Source organism: Rhea pennata, chromosome Z (genome assembly GCF_028389875.1).
Source record: "Rhea pennata isolate bPtePen1 chromosome Z, bPtePen1.pri, whole genome shotgun sequence".
Classification (NCBI taxonomy): Eukaryota; Metazoa; Chordata; class Aves; order Rheiformes; family Rheidae; genus Rhea; species Rhea pennata.
Window position 1 is genome coordinate 47,117,879 of NC_084702.1, and position 16,130 is coordinate 47,134,008.

A 16,130-nucleotide genomic window follows, 5' to 3' on the forward strand; every position below is an offset into this window, starting at 1 on the left:
AAATACAACACTTACCTGTACTCACCTAGCATCATTTGTAAGAACCTGTACTTTGACAATAAGAATTTTAGTAGAAAGTTAGAGTACATAGAAAGCGTTTCATCTATTAGCAAACAGAAGTAATTGCACTAGTTATGATGTAAACACTGGATATATGTGACTGCATTTTGTTGTCCAAAATCCCATTTCATTGCTTCCTCATTTTCTTCTATCCTATTGCCACTCATTCTCTTTTGTCAATAAATATTTTGGAAGCTCTAGAGATTTGAAGGAAAGAGAAGAAAGCTGGAGTTCTAAAATGCAATGTGAACTAGCAGTAATGATCTGCAACAGGAACGCTTTAGATACAGCTCTGCTGCTAGAGTTGCAAGTTAAAAAAAAAAAAAAAAAGTAGAATTATCTAAAAGCAAGTTCTATTCTAATTGATATCTTAGTTTGCACTGCTATTAAAAGGAATTCTATATTATTATTAATTCTATTATTGCTCCCAGTGAGGAAAGTCTGGTGAACTGTTCAAATTAAAATTGGCTTTGTTCACATCAAACAATACAGGTATCTTACTTGTCAGGCAGAGAAACGCATTTACTGGAGAAAAAACAACAGAGAAAAATCTGTGAAATATTTACTGTGTCTGACCTACTTTACCTACATAAAAATTAACTCCCTTAACGAAGCAGAGTATACATTTCTTTAGGAATATTGTCATATTTTTGTCCAAGGCACCAAGTGCTATAAACTGCGCTGCTCTGGGCCACATTCAACCAAAAGGTGAACTAAGAAGTAGACACATTCCCACGTCACCCCCAAAATGGGCACCAGTGTCCTGCGCACCAGCGCTCTACAAATGCTTATCCAAATCATACTGTGGAAAACTTGGGCTGCTGACTTCAGGGAAAAAAAAAAGAGAGAGAGAGAAAAGTGTGTTAGCTTCCACAGCCATCCCCCAAGCAAGCCCAAGCATAGAGACTTCTACATGCACTCGGTTCTTCGAGGCCAAGAGAAAGGAACTAGGAGGAGGGATCAGAGGAGGGCCATGATAAACAGATCGGAGTTACAGTGCCTTCCTGAACTATTTACTTACAGCTGCGAGAAGCAGGTATCTAAAAATTGTAATTTAGCCCTGGCTGCCCAGATAGATGTATACTTAAAAAGTCTTTAGAGTTACTGTGAACTCTGGCTTTCAAAGGTTTTGGGGTACTTGGCTTTTAAAAAGTGAATCCTAAGTCCATAAAAGCAATATTCAAGAGAAACACAGCATTGAAAGCAATTCTTTATCCCCTTCAAAAATCACATTTTCCTACTAATGTTCCTGTCCTCTTTCAGAGGAAAGTGAAGCATTGCCCTCTAGAGGAAATACATTATTCACAGGAACAGTTATAGCAGGAGTTTTTCACCAAATCCCCTTTCATCTTCAGTTGACTACTACGAAAAATACAAGAGTCACCATTCAAGATCCTCCCCAATTTCTACTCTCACTCAAAAAAAAAAAAAAAAGTATAAACATACTAATAAATTTTCTTGCTACTGAAAAATGCTATTGTTTTCAAGTATGACATACTGTTTTATTCAGATCAGCTTTACAGAATATTTAGAAGGGCTTTAACATACTTACCACACTAGTCACACACAATGAAATTTGGGGGTCCCGGCTCAGAAGGCTGGGGAGAGGAGGGAACTGTGCTTGAGGGCTCCACAGAGTCAAATGTTTCTTTCCAGTCCTGGAAGGCATTCAGGCAAAGCAGAAATACTTAATACCGCAATGCTTCATTGCGGTAACACTTTCAAAGAATTAACGCAGATCTTGAATTAAGATTTAAAATCACCCATCCAAACAAAGCAATGTCAGAAATAGAAGGAAGCAACACATTACTTCCTAAAAAGCAGTGAAAAAAACACTAAGGGTAGCCTTTTTTCGTTTTTTAAAGAGAAATCATCACTTACTCTAGATAGTTTTGATGATTACATCCAGCGATTGCAATGGCTGCTGTAACTGATCTATTGCTCCTGTCTGTTTAGGTGCCTACTTGTCTCCAACAGTGCTCTTCCTGACAGAATATGAGACGTACTTTTTCCCCTTTTATCTTTTTTAGCTTAAGGACCTTGCGTCCCTGTGCTACAAAGACGTAAGATTATAAATGTTCTTGCAGCACACTGCTAGAGACTGCATGCAGAAAAGAAAGCATTTTTCAGGCTCCATATTACACACTCAATAGTAAATTCTACTGTGACCTCCTACACAGATACAGAAAGAACAAAAATACATATATGACCATGCATGCATATGACCTTGACAGGAAGAAGATGGGTGAGAAAATGGCCATATCAGCAAGGCTAATTAAGCTAATGTACATATATTAAAAAACTTTCCCATGTAAAGGAAGAGACCTCTCTCAGTTTAGTGGCAGATATCACTACAGACGAGTCCCAGCACTGCTGCCCATAAGCCTACTCCCCTCATCAGCAAGTTCTCTCACAGACAGGTTTAACTGATATTATATAGGGTGAAAAAAGAACAAAAAAAAAGAAAAAAAAGGAAAAAACATAATGATCCTACACTTAACAATAAAAAAAAAAGATTAAGAAATGCATAGGTCAATCCACAGAGATGGAGCTATGATATCCAACAATGACTTTGGTTTAATCATATTTATATGCATATTACCAGGACTCACAGCATACTTGTTTGCAGAATCAATGCTGCTGAGAATTAATTAACCTATTATTCCTTGGAAAAGTCTCCACTAAATAGCACATAAGCATCTTGGGGATGCAGCTGTATTTTCTACTCAAGCTTATCCATCCAATAGGTAAATAGCAATTAATTTGAACAAACTAAATTGTTTGGATATAATTTTTGTTTCTCTTTCTTGCAAATGAGGGGGAAAAAAATTTGGCACAAACTGTAACATCTTCTGTTCCTCCAAGGAAAGAAAAACACAACATGTCTGAATTTGGAAAGAGAGTCAACTACTAGTTCATTCCTGATTCAGGAATCTATTTTATAGAGATTCATATCACTTTCTATTACGGCTGAATGACTACAAATTATATAATGGAAAATTTGATCATTCTTAAAAGTGTTTCCATCAAAGAACTGCTGCAGTCTAAAAATTATTAGGTAAGGCTCCTCTCTCAAGTTTTTTTTTTTTTTAAAGTCAAAAAACTAGCAAGTGTTTAAGATGAAGTTCAGGAATATCTTGAGCTCTCAGGTTCCTCTAGTTTATACTCCAAGGATTTTGAAAGCTTTTCTTCTTTCCCCTAAATTACCTCAGCAGTGAGGTCAATATTTATTGGCTGAATTGTCAAGATTGAAATGCTCTTATGGACATTTCTCTAAATAAAAGCTCATTATCTTTGCAGGTATACATATCTGCAGGTAGCTGTACACTTCTGATTTAACTGTTAGCTATGCTAAGTCAACTTAACTAAATTGTGGCATTTATTTACCATGTAGCTACCATTTGTCCCATTTGAGTCCTATGTGAATGCAACCAAATCCAACTATTTTAACAGAGAATGTGAAAATGCACACACACCAGTTTGCTCAAATACAGAACAACAAATGAATAAATGCACTGAACTATTACAGATTAGTTTCATTTTTACGTATACCACTTTTAATAACAAAACTAAAAATCACCTTTGGTGTGAAAAGTAAATTTAACACTTCACATCCACCTGAACACAATCTTTTTCAAGTTCTTTACCAATACAACTCAGCTTGAAAACAGGACAGTTTAGTGAATATTAATATACTGAGATAACTAAACACAAAAACCCATTTTTAAGATTCTTTAACTTAAAACCATACAAGAAGAAAATCCCTCAATATTTTCTCAGAGGAATGCTCCTGAACTTTTATAACTACGCTTTATTCCTTTAAATACTAGATTAAGGTTCAGATTTATGTCATTCATAAAAATTTGCATTTAAGTTCTTGCATGTATTTTTTCCCATAAGGGTATACACTATAGATTATTTATAACATTTCATTACAGCTTACTATTAAACATTGAAATATGTATTTTAATTGCAGACAAACATGAATATATCATCCCTGCACCATATTTCGTTTTTGATACAAAATGAAGGTAAGTATTTCTGCCTAATGACACACCAAGGAAAAGAGTATGCAGAGCAGGTGTACAAATATAAGAGCATGCTGGTATAACAGAGACATACACGACCTTGCCTTTCCTTCCTACAGTAGACCACACAAAAATTAATACTAATGCTGCACCAAGGTATCCTCCATCTACTACTATATAAAATATTGTCAGACCGTGTCAGCAGTTAACCAAAAGTCATCATCCATAGCACACACTATTAATTATCCTTTTGTCTTAGGATACACTAAACACGGCAGTTTTGACTAGTAACAGAAATCAAGCTCTAAGGGGAGGAATTCCTTGGACCAATGTGTAAAGGCAGCTAAAAACATGTATGAATTTTGCATCTTTCACGAGCTCTGTGGTTCAACAAAAATTCCTAGATCACAACAGTGACTGTTAAACTAAGTTGCGCACTGATAGTAAAAGTCATTCCATCCTTCTGTGTATAACTCCTACAGACAGTAGGTAAAAACTAAAACACAACTCAAATGCACAGTGATTCTAACTTTTTCAAGTGTGGTTTAAAATGTAACAATATTTCAGAAAGGCACTGACATAGGAAACACACCCTTTCAATAAATGGACAACATGCCAAATATGTTTAAAAGGGCAGACCAAGCAAATTATTTCTAAATTGTTCTCACTGTAGGAAAGAATACTGTTAGTTAGTCAAGAATATTGTATGAGAAGGTGATTAATCACTTGACCATATGCTTCCAGTACAAGATCAGTTGGCAGTGGCCACCATTTCAATTTAAGCAAAGAACACAGCATGACAGAGGAATATCTCTAATGCCACTTACTAAAAAAAAAAAAGAAAAAAAAAGTCCAAATGTTGTCATCACAAATTGCATTCAGGGATCTCAAATAGTAAAAACATTAAATGCATCTGAAATCAGCCTTGCCAAAGGCTCCAGCTGAACTAGCAGTCAGCATCAATCTCAACTCCTCAAAGAAATAACTTGTCCTCAGCGTCACCCAAGAACCACAAGATATACTCTCCAAACTTACCGAAATAAGAACTAAAGCTTGGAGCAGCTACCATCTTTACAGTTGAGGCAGAACTGACCTGGAGAGGGAAAGAGCAGGGTAGCAGAAACATCATCTGGAGAAGGCCAGGTAGATGGGTATGAGAAAAAACAACTGGATATTGTGAATGGCAATCCCATTCATGATATCAATTCATGTAGTCAAGCAGCCTGTCTCTGCAAGTAGGAAAACATAACAAACACTGAAAAATAGCTACTGAGTAACAAGCAGAAATTGGTTTTAAACTCATCCTTGAGCTGAAGTAAAGCAGAGTTCTCTATAGCTCTGTTTAGTCAGTTGAAAAGTGCCCTCTTGCTGGAAATACAGTCTATTATGGTCCATTCAGAAGAAGCAATAGGCTTGAGTAGCAGTCACAGTAGAATTAACACTCTTCAACAGATCTAGAGCCACAGAGATAGAGCCAAAGCTAAAGACAGCTTTTCAACAATTCAAGAAGCTCCAGCTCTAGCACTAATTTTATATCTAGTTGAGAAAAAAGCTTCTTTACTTTGCTGTCTTCCCCACTGCCCCACCACCCACAGAAGTACAGCAATCTGAAATAGCTGCAAAAAACAAGCCGTATTATTTTCAGTCCCCAAACTGATCCTACGCGAATAGGAAGGGAAGGAGAAATAGCAAGAACTCTGAAACAAGGGTGGTTTGTCTCGGTGACTCCCTGCTACAAGCCAACAGCTCGCTCTCACTGTGGCCTCCCTGCCTCCACAAAACAGGTTCAGGGACAGGGAACAAGCAGTAAAGAAACTCTGGAATTGCTTCCACAATTCTGGAAACTTGTGAAAAGAAAAAGATGTGCCATGAGTAAAGAGGCTCCAAAACTACCCAAAGGATTGAAGTAAAGCAGAGGCAAAATGCCGTAGGGACCAAACTCATCACAGTGTGCAGTACTGCTTCAGCATAACAAATACATTGGAAGACAGATGATTTTATCTTTACTTTTTCCAATTTTGAGAGAGAGAGAACTAGCCCTTGACTTTTGAATCATTGGGGATAACAAAACTGCAGTTGTCTCTCATGAGCACACTGTTCCTCTCACTGTTTCAAACCACTGGGATTTTCCTCATTTAAGAGTAGAAAAAAGAAGGAAAAACAAAAGCATCCATCAGGCACCTGAGCCAAAACAGAATTCAGAAGTGGTATCAAGGTCACTTACAGGAGAATGGAAGAGCTAAGAAACAGGTCATATATGCTAAATTAGGAAACGTGCATCTTTCACCATAGCACTTCTAGAAAGCATGTCTGATTTGATACCATAAAGAAACACATGATATTACACTGTTGTTGAATAAATTCTGAAATATATTTTAGCTTTTTTCTACCCTAAGTTTGCATACATAATTTATGCTACTGTCTCAGACACCTGCTTTTTATAAATATACTTAACACTAAACTATTTTGAGTATTTTATTAAATCAGAAGGCTGTACTCAGTACACTTCCTTTCAGTGCTAGGATTAATACAAGAGTAGTTGGCCAGTCACAGAGCACAGCAGAGCCAGGAAAAACATTCCCATATTTACATATTGCAGCACCAGAAAGTGTCTCATTTACACTGTGCCCAGAACCACAAAATTTATCAAATACATTTCCAGACTCTCCCAATCAAGTAAACGCTGTATTTCCAAAGATATTTTGTTCAGTTATGTGCTTCATTCAATCATCATGAGTGTACAGCTTTTACATTTTGAGAGCCAAACTCCTGGATTTTCCCAAGTTAGGAGGCACTAACTCCTGATCCACAGAGATCCAAGAACTGGGCCACAAATGATCCACTCCTCATTTAAAGAGCAGTCAGTTCAAAATGGGTAGTAAAACATGAAGCAGTAAGCTTGCAAGAGCAAAAAGCTTACATCTTGTCCAAAAATCAAACTCCTTCCTAGGGGAATGTTTCCTCTCCCCTTCCTAACAAGCAAGCCCTTATATCCTTATTTTGGATTTCCAATAAGATGAAAAATTGAAGTACAGTAATAAAACAAGATGCTTAGGCATGGACTTACACATACTTCATACACCTTCTGAAATTTATTTAGTTAAAAATTCATAGTTTTATACTTAGAAATTTGATTAAGTTATAAAATTTCTCTCTCTGAATTTCCATTTCTGTAGTGAGACCATTGTATCATCTTTTTCATCTGATTTCATCGTATTTTTAAGGAAAATCTGCACACTTGAGATTAATATTAAAGTTTCTATAAACTTTATTTCTTCAGTTTTAGGAACTTAATCTGAACTTTCATTCTCAATGGTGAAGCAAACTACTTTTGAGAGGTACAAGTTCCAGTATTATACTTCCCTTGCGTATTCATACTCCTACAGTGTTGCAGAATTAAAACTCGCTTGGTCATATTTCAGACAAACTCAGAAGCCCCCAGCTCTATAATGTATGACCATCTTAATAGTTGTTTGGATTTTTTACAATCAATTTAACTTAAAAACATTAAAATAGGCAAGGAGCCCTATGTGGGAAATACCTGGGAACGGCAACATCCATGACAGAAGACAACTGCGTTCTTACAGCGCAGCTGAAGAAGGAAGATACTCCTGTAGAGTACCTGGTTCTGAAAAGCTTTAAGATAGAAAATGGATTTGCTTATATACAGTTATATTTGCTTAATTAAAATGTTATTATCAATTCACCTGAGAGTTCATGCTTCTTCAAAGAAGTTGCTTAAGGACTGACTTAAGAAACCAACTTTAATAAAACTGCCCATAATAGATTTCATAGTAAAATAACGACTAAAGTGAGTATGACAATCAGGTACAAAGGGTTTAACAAGTTGCTGCTTCTCAGTTCTTTACTGCTTACCTGACTGGGTGGACAATAAAGTATGTTTCAAGGGAGAAGAGGATCAGTTAAACCAAACGAAAGAGAGTTCTAACTCATAATTGCAAGAATGCTCAGAGATGCTAAAATTTGCTTCTACCCCTAATAAAAAAAGAAATGCTTTAAAAGCCCAATGAAAACAAGCAGAACAGCAAAATATTCAAGAACAAATTAGTCACTGTTATTTCATAAGTTCAGGTTAAATACCATTTTAACAATAACAGCTTGTCTGTGGACAATCTGTAAAGAAAAGGGAAGCAATACTAATTTTGCTAATCAATAGTAGCTAGGTGCTCATCTTCAATTTCCAGTTTAACTGTCTATTTCAATCTAGTTGAGGATCGGATATGAAGGATACTTCTACCTGTCTGATAGAGAGGAAAAGAATAAAACACTTAGTTTTTAATACAAGGTTTCAGAAGAACACACTTTATATGTATGTACACGGTGTAATTATCTGCTCACTAAATAAGTAAGTAGGGCCCCACACAGTGCACTTGTATTCATGCCATCAGATGAAGACATTTAAGCTTGCTGATGCCCAAACTGGAAATCTGAGCTCCCTGTGAAGTCAACAGAGCCTCCAGAGTGTTGAAATCCTCCATGCCAGGAGTCTGCCCAAAGCGAGTTGTCATTTGTTTTGTTTTTCAGCTAAAGAAACTCAGCTGTTTTCATGAATATGGTTAGCAGAAAATACTGTCTTGCTAGTGTTTAAAAAGGTAATACAAGAAGTTTTTGAAGGCAGATGAGTATTCAGCAAAAGCAAAAAGAAATTAGAAACCGGAAACTCCTAACAGCTATTTAAGAGAAAGGAAGAACTGCTCCAGTGCCACCACTTGTGTGACTTCAGGGCCACAAACAAGGTCCTGACTCTCTACTAAAACTTTCCTCAGTGCACAGGTTTCTGAGTCATCAGAATAGAACTGAACTTCAAACCATGAAGTCTAAATTTCTTTCAACCTGCTTGTCTCAGATTAATTGTATTTGCATTTCTGAGTTCTTTATATTATGGCACACCTTCCCAAACTTAAACTTACTTGGTACCACAATCAGGAATAGCAGCTACTGCTTAGGCCTCCCAGCTCAATGCCAGGCAATGTTCAGTATAAGCTTTGTTCACATATTGCTTTAAAATAACTTGTGTAATGCTTGTGGTACACACTCTTTGGGAACATCTTATTAAAGAATCATTAGCAATTTTCAAGCAACCGAAGCTTCCTTAGATAATATTCTAAGGAAAAACAATTGAAAATGACTTGAGCTGATGAAAATAATTACTAGGAAAATAAAATATACATGAGCTGTGAAATCAACCTTGCAGTATTTACATTTCACTTTGCATTTTAAGTTATGGACTTGTAGCATTTTAAATTCCAGACATCACAGAAAGAAAGTGAAAATGATGAGAGAACAGTAGGCATATTTTAGGATACAGAATCCAAGGGAAGTTAAAGTTGGCATCACAGTTTAATAAAATACATTCAATAGCATGTTAAAGGATTATGATTCTGTAAATATGCTCAGGAACATTCTTCCTCAAGGCTGGAAGGAAAGTAATGATGATGACAAAGCTTCATAATCTGAATACAACCCAGTGTTGTTGCTGGGCTATGCCAATGCTGTCCTTGCGTGTGGCACCAAAGAGAAGAAGAAAGGTTCATTTAATATTTGAAGATGTAAGAAATGAACAGTATGTAACATGGCACTATAAATAGAGTATCTTGAATTTCAAGGACAAAATGATTGCAAATAAAAGTGTCTGCATGGAAATACAGGATATTCAATAAGAAAAGTGTTACGATTTTTAAGAAAGTCAGGCTGCACATTGCAGCTTTAAAATACTCAAATACGTTACTGTTATTTAAAGCCTAATCTGAATGCAGGTCGGAATAAGGATAGTATCTATGTAATTAAGCAAAAGAGCACTTAAACAGACGTTCAGTATACTATTTATTTACCACAAAGTACAAGTAATTCCTAGTTTGATAGTTGTGAAATTAGCAAAGAAGATGGTGATGTAAAGAAAAGGCAGTCTATTGTGTGTGTCAGTAGCCAGAAATGCAGTTTAAATTGCAAGCTTCCTGTGTAACCTACATAGCTCCTTTATTCTCCCTGTGCCTAACCTCGTATTTTTAAACTCAGGACTGATACTTTGAGGATAACGAGATGAAAAATTATGATATGCTTATATTGTTGGAAAGGAACAAGACAAAACTGTAGTTTTTAAAATAAAACCATATTATGCAGCTGACTTCTTCAGTGTTCTGATCAAATTACATACTTAAAGTAACAACCTCATTACTAGCCTGCAAGTTTGGGGGAGTCTTTTTTGTATTGCCTTAGTAAATAATTAGTTTTTCAGAAAGAAATTTGATAGTCTTTTAAGAAATAAGCACTAGGACTTTGACCACAGATTTTTTTTTTTTAATAATTGAGTCATTAAGCTTCCAAAGGATTCTCGCTATAACTGGAAGAAGTTTGTAAATTAATTTTTCTTTTGTTTGTCTGTCTACTTTCTGACAGTTTAGCATTATCATAGGCCTCTGAAGAAGCAATGTCTTCTTCAAAGTATGATAAGATTGAACTGAAGCAAAGGAAGCCCGGAGGGTACACCTGTCTCTCAAAGGATCTCTAATAAAAAAGCACCGGAAAGAGATAAATTCATAGCAGCTTTTGCAGTCTAGCACTTTTGATAATATTAAAGCATTCTGATGTATTTAAAGTCTACTTATTATTGTCTTAATATAGAATAAAGTGCATTTTTTCCAGTACTCGTTCTATGGCATTGAGGCTGGAGTTTGTACATGCAGCCCAAGCACCGAAGACAACATACTTATGGATCATCTTCTACATATACTAACGAAATGGCATCAGAAAAAAAAAAAAAGAAAAGAAAAAGCAGAGATTAAACTGGAAAACTAAAATATTGTATTTTAGTTTTCCAGTTCAATCCCTGCTTTTGACTTGAGATGATGCAGGACAAGTATGACAGCACAAATTGACTGTTATTCTCTGATGACAAAAAGTATTCAAGAAAAGATCTGTCCAGGCTCACAGTCCAGGTAAGTGATGTGAGGTCAGTAGAAAATAGCTCAAATAATAGATGAAACAAGCTTCTGTCAACTAAATCCTTACTGCTTCAGAGATACACTGCTAGCTGCCTTCATTATGCACATGCTATCTGGCAGCCTGCTTCAGGGGCAGATGGGCACTCATTTTGAACCTTACAGACCTCTAACGACCCGGTAGGTGGGCTGGCAGGGAACCTGCAAACCAGAGAACCACAGCTCCTAATATGAGGTTTCACGATCAGGTTTGCAGAGTTCTCACTCCACTACAGCCTGCCAACTGCCTATGCCCAGGACAGAGCTCTGTTCCCTTTTCCTTGGCTTTATTCCAAACCATGGAAACTGAACAAAAACATACTAGTTTGAAATTCTCCGTGCAATTTATTAATTCCCCTCACCTTAATCAAGAACTGATGTAGTATTGAGGCTTATTCCAATCTCTCCCCCGAGAGATCAGAGGTCTCAACAAGGGAGTCCGTTACGCTAACTTCCTCTGTGCACCCATCCACTGCAGGACAGCAACTCAGTCCAAGACAGAACTCACAGTCCTTCCCTCCTTTTTGAATAGCTAAGCAGTGATTCCAGTGACAGAGCTATAAAGAAAAGTGAGTATCCTTCTAAAGAAGTAAACCAGCCTCCAGATGATTATATCATTTTCTGTTTACAGAAAAACTGGAAAAAGCAAACTACTTCGACTATGACGTACATACAATTTTACTGGGTGGCATCAATTTATACCAAGGTCTGACCACCACAAATCTGAATTAAGCACTATTTAAGAAGCAGTAAGTTCCACAAAAAGCCTGTATCTGTAAAAGCTAGACTGCATTTTAACACTTCAAAATGTACTATTATTTTTAAGACTTCTGTTGGAAGTCTCTCAACAAACACCAGAAACTTAACTAGCTCAGAAAATGAGCCAACCTTTCAGCTTCTAAGCTTATTCAGAGCAATGTCATCCTGATGAGGCAGAGCAGCGAAGCTTGCACTCATGTGGAAAGAAATCCTTGCTAACACACTTCATGAGCACTAAGCTTCACACACTACTTGCCATGAGCATTAAAATAATGGTGTGCTTTGTGAGCCCTACAGTTTTTAACAATAAAGAGTATGAATAGTTGGCTAAATAGGTATTTTGGGAAAGATTTAACAGTGTTAAAGCTTTTACATCATTTAATTAGAATTGAAAAGTTCCCATATTATCTACCCTGAAAACATACACTACTCTGCTTTAAAAGCCTTTCAGGAGGGTATTTTCAGCCACAATAAGGGAATGCATCCCAGCTAGACCTCACACATACTGGATGAGCTACAACTCTGATGCAAAGTGAACTGTGTGACCACCAACTAAGGTTCATGAAGTTACCAAGTACTACCTTGACAAATGCCAACTGCTGATCTGAAATTCCAGGTATAAACATGCAGGTGACATATAGGCATCACTGTGGACTCATTATACATACAGTAATCACTTTTTTCTTTTTAGTAATTCAGATGCGTTAGCAGTTAACTAAACTAGGAACTGTAACACTACCAAAGTCTATTCCCTTAAGAGTTATTACTAATTTTCATTTGAAAAGGGACACCTGCAGCAATAAAATCATAAGTATTCATATGTATCTTGAGAACAGCAGTTTCTTAACACTGCTATGAATGAGCCTAGTATATGAACTGCACTGTTCAAATCTTACTTTCAACAAGAGCTTTTGGGGATTTATAAATCTACCTTCAGAAAGGAATGTGCAGGATTTGTATACTTGGCATAGATTCCACTATTCATTAGAAAAGTTTTACAAACACCGGGCCCTTTCTGTCCCGACACTTATCTTCTGTATCTATTTATATACACACAGTGGGTCAAAGCTACAATATTCAGAAATATAAAAAAAATGCAGTGCTGCAATGCATATTTTTCATAATAAAGTCAGCATCCCCTGAGATGTAAACTAACCAGTCAAAAATAGCCATGCTTTTACAGTTCTCATTAATTCTGTTACATCAACGCAGACTTCTAGAGAACATTCTTTTTTCATGGTTAAACTCATGACTTTAAGCTCACGTAGAATTTTCAAGAAAGATTCCTTTTTTAAACTGTTTGTACTGTAAGTTTAACATCTCAGTTTATGAGTTCAACCTTCAAGGTGCCTCCTTGTAAGTCCAGAATGTTTTTGTGCTGTAAAGAAGTGTTGTTATATTAAGAATATTTTACAAGATTGCTGCAGCTAGAATCCTAAGCACAGTAGCAGTAGCTCATACCAGAAAATGTTTTAAAAATGTAGGCTCTTAAATATTCTCCAGACTGGAGAAAAATGTTAAAGTTAACATTCCTTGTCAAGAGCCAGGAACATGAAGTTCTGGGTAGTCTTATTATAGGAGTATTATTCAAACTGCAAGTCTTCTAATTAACTAATGGTACAATGAATTAATGCCCTCTTTTTCTCCTTGAGAGATTTCATTTGGAAACCTACCTCACAGTCGCACATTCCCAGTGTTTCTAGTGGAAGGACTTTACATTCTATATATCCCATCTTCAAGGCTACCTGCAAAACTTTGCTCAAGAGATGCCAGAGAACAAACCAATAAATGCACTTCCTCTTCATGCCACATGAGAGCAACAAAAAGATATAAAAGAAGTAAGATAAACTACGGATTTAAGCTTTAACTCTGCACAAAGAATCTGTTAAGATATTAGACAAACAGAGTATTTCTGCCACAATACGTTGCAGAAACAACAAAAAATCTTGAACTCTGCCTGCTCCTATCTACAGCAGCCCTCACCTCCCCAAGCAGCAGTCTGTAGTCTGCAGCCACCAAACCACATGGCATATGATTTTACCACCAAGTCCCAGTTACCTGAGCAGTGTGAGGCACTAATCACCTTGTAGCTAACAGCTCTGCCCATCTGCACGCTGGCCAACACCTGCAAGCAAGAGTGGAATAATGAAAAGGAGAAAGCAAAAATGCAGAAACAGTGGGGGCATGGTAGTGGAAGACTTTGAGAAAAACATGTAGAATTAATTAAATAGAACTATCCTGGACAAATTTGTGTGTTTCAATACACATACTGAACAAAAGCTAGTAAACTATAATTATTCACTGTCAGTCAGGTACTGCAGAGTAACTGGTTCAGTTCTAATTAATTAGACAGTGACCCTCTCCTTCAGAGGTACCTGAAATCTACAACTGACCAGTATGACTGCTTGTTCCATAGTAAAATACCATGATTTGAAAAATAAAAATAGCACTAGTGAAGCAGAGGAATGGATACGGAATGAGGGCCTGCGGACGGATGAGGATATTATAGTAGAATGTTAGGGTCACGAGGCTCTGCTTTCAATAAAGAGAATAGAGACAAGGAGTTTGGAAAAAGATGCAAACCCATGGACTGAGGCAAACCTGCCTATTCATTCAACTTGTATACTACTGCTCTACAGAATTTAAACACAAAATATGCCATTCCTTGGAGCTCATTAATATGAGCCATTAATATCCCATTCCTTAGAGCTAAGAGGACTGTATCACCAGCTAGTGAACAGCATGCATACATTACCTTGCATGAAAAAGTGAAACATTTAAGAACACTGAAAAGTGAAATCATTTAAGAAAGTTCTTAAGAGGGGGATAAAAAAGAGTAAGTCAAGGTTTTATTGGCTTAAGTTAACTGAAAGAGTCCCCTCTCACCATTTAAAGACCTAAAGAATCAGAAAAATACAGAAGAAAAAGTTTCACAATGTCATTTTACAAAATAATTGAGGGAAGGATGTCCAGTACATCATTATTGTTACAGGATAGCAAGATTTGTTAAGCTCTCGCCCCTGCAAGTTAGCATACAATGCGGAACTGTTACTAACAAAGCAGTAGAAAATGTCTCCATTGGTAAACATTAGTTTAAACCACCTCTCTCTAAGGTTCTGAGGGAAAAGGGGGGAAAAAATTATCCAAGGAATATCCATTTTTTGATCAAAACTGATGCACTTCAAAGAAGCACTTCCTACATTGTCACAGATTTTATGTGCTGACACTCACTACTACAGTTTACAGTAATTACATTATACATAATTTATAATGTTATCTAAAGTGGATTTAGATGTTCTAAGTGATGGCAAAGGTAGTGTTCCTTGTAATACTTCCCCATGGCTTCTTAGCATTATTTGAAAACACGCACTGCATTTTCTACTGAAGTTGCCCGGCGCTACCAGAAGTCACAGGGATCCCACAAAGCCTGATAATCACAAGTAAGGCCTGCAGAGGACGCGGGGCGGTACTCACCCTTCTCCCCGATGGGCAAGCAAAGGCGCACAGGACTCCTCGCCACCACCAGGCAGCACACCCCTCCCCCCGCCCCGAGCCACGCAGAGGGACAGGGCAAAGGCCCCGGGGACCCTTTGCAATGAGGGCAGACCTAGGCACTGCCAGGCCTCGGGAGCTAGAGGCAAAAACTAGAAGCAGGTCTGGACCTGCTGGAAGCTACCAGGAGCTAGACCTGATCACACTGCCCAGGTCAAAACCAAGGACTCCGGCCTAGAGCATCCAGACTGGAGAGGATCCACGTCCTCAGTTTTTCCAGGAAACATTTTTTTTTTTCTTTTTACAACTGGGTTAACAGTGATTCAGACTGTTTTGTAAGTATTTTACTATCTTGGGTATCTTGGTGCAACATGTAACTAGCACGCACACACACACATATAAATGTATGTATGTTATGTACCAAATCATACTTGAAAGGTTTCCTTCTAGGTCACACACTGAAACTGTAATGCAGGACTACTATACGAAGCAGATTTCAAAAACGCTTTAGAGCAACAAAGCAATCAAGACGTTTCACAGAATACACTGCACGCCACCACTCGTGTATCCCGTACCGCAAGGGCCGCAGCATCCGGCGCCCCGCGGGCGGCTCCGCTCCGCTCCCGCCCCGCCGGCTCCCAGGCACGGCCGCAGTAAGAGCCTCCCGCCCTCCCAGGCGCGCTGGGCGCAGCTGCAGCAGGGGCGGGCGGGGAGCTTTGCGGCAGCAGTGCGAGACGGCGGGGGCGGCTCGTACCCGCCAACAACGCGCGACACCTGCCAAACCAGCCGTTAC

General features: G+C 37.7%; 1 long non-coding RNA gene across 1 annotated transcript in view; it reads right to left on the reverse strand.

Moving 5' to 3' along the window:
- LOC134153915 (uncharacterized) overlaps positions 1–15,974 on the reverse strand; it is a 47,643-nt gene extending 31,669 nt beyond the window's left edge. The window contains exons 1-2 of the long non-coding RNA XR_009961282.1: positions 15,913–15,974; positions 13,904–13,970 (exon numbers count right to left, since the gene is read on the reverse strand). This is a non-coding gene — a long non-coding RNA (uncharacterized LOC134153915). The remainder of the gene's footprint in view (positions 1–13,903; positions 13,971–15,912) is intronic.
- Positions 15,975–16,130: the final 156 nt, after the last annotated feature.